We start from the raw sequence: 1,486 nt of genomic DNA on the forward strand, positions 1-1,486 counted from the left end.
GTTTCTACACTAGAAAACAGATGCTAAATCTATAAGTCTTAAAAGATTCTCTAAGTCAATCTTTAACAGCTGGGGCCTTACAAAGAACTGAACCAGAGGTGCCATTTCTAAGATTACTAAAACTCTTTTAAATCACTATAGCATCACATGGATGGAATTAATCTGCTATCCCTGACACTTGTACTTTAGCCCTCCCCTCCCCTTTTCTCATGAGCTGGGGGAGCAGAAACTATAGGGAATGCCTATAATGCATGGGTTTAGCATTTGATGCCTCTATAACTACTTTTTGTTGAACACTGCAGTGAGGCAGACCAATGTCTATATAATTTTGGAATGTGAGAGAAAAAACAAAATTTGAAATGCAAAGGATAACATGAAAACAGAAAGAAGGCCTACTTAAATTAAGAAATAAGCTCTCTGATCTAGGACAAAGGCCATATCAGATTCCAAAGGAACAGGTTTGGAACTAAGGGGATAAATCCATATGTGGATATTTACAATAAGCCTAGTTGGGATGACACTGTGCTCAGAGGTAACATGAAGCAGATGAGAGGTACCATATGGTACAACAGCTGAGCACTTAAAATCTGCATGCTATGGAAACAGGGAAGTCCTAGAAACTGATTTTTACTAAAAACTATTTTTAAAGCATTAAAAATATACTTGAAAGAAATTAGATGAGCCAAATCATGGCATTAATTTCACAGTCTCCAGGACTACTCCTGCTAAATACAGGCCCTGACAGCAAGCCAGCTGTGCTGAGAAAGAGTTACACGATGTGCTTTGCTTTTTGCTAATGAGAAGGGTTGTTTGTTAATTAAATCAATGCTTTATTCCCTATTATAAATAGAAATGTCCATTGTAGAAAAAAATGGAAAAGAGTAGAGGAGAAAATACTAATCACTCCTTAAACCTTCCTTCTTTGAGGTAATCACTGTTGCATTACTATCTAATCACTTTCCTATGTACATATATTTTTAACAGTTGAAACCACACATTTATATCATTTTATATTCTACTTAATTCACTTACATTAAACTGTAAATCTTTCATATGCATTTAAACATTTTATAAACTAAATTTTAAAGGCTGTTAAAGATTTACTATTTAAAATGATTTTTTTTTTTTGTGACAAATTGGATTTTCCAAAGATGGCTGCAACAGTATCTCCTATTTCATAGTCTTCTGGAACCTTGTTACCCCTCTATCAAGAAGTGATATCCATGAACTCAGTGGGCCTTTGTGACTGCCTTGAACAACAGAAAATGGCAAAAATGACACTGTGACTTCCAAAGCTAGGTCATAAAAGTGCCATTCATTTTCACCTTGTTCTCTTGGGACACTCATGTTTGAATCCAACCACCATGCTATGAGGAAGCCTAAGCAGCTCATGGAGAAAGTCATGTGGAGAAGAACATGGCCCTCAGCTCCTTGCCAGAGCTGAACTCCTGTCTATAGTCAGCCTCAACTTGTCAGACATGTGAAA

General features: G+C 36.3%; 1 protein-coding gene across 1 annotated transcript in view; it reads right to left on the bottom strand.

Moving 5' to 3' along the window:
* MTOR (mechanistic target of rapamycin kinase) overlaps positions 1 to 1,486 on the bottom strand; it is a 187,749-nt gene that overhangs the window by 101,660 nt on the left and 84,603 nt on the right. The window lies entirely within an intron of this gene.

This window comes from Orycteropus afer, unplaced genomic scaffold (assembly GCF_000298275.1).
Source record: "Orycteropus afer afer isolate SDZICR_OR568_19922 unplaced genomic scaffold, OryAfe1.0 scaffold00094, whole genome shotgun sequence".
Taxonomy (NCBI): Eukaryota; Metazoa; Chordata; class Mammalia; order Tubulidentata; family Orycteropodidae; genus Orycteropus; species Orycteropus afer.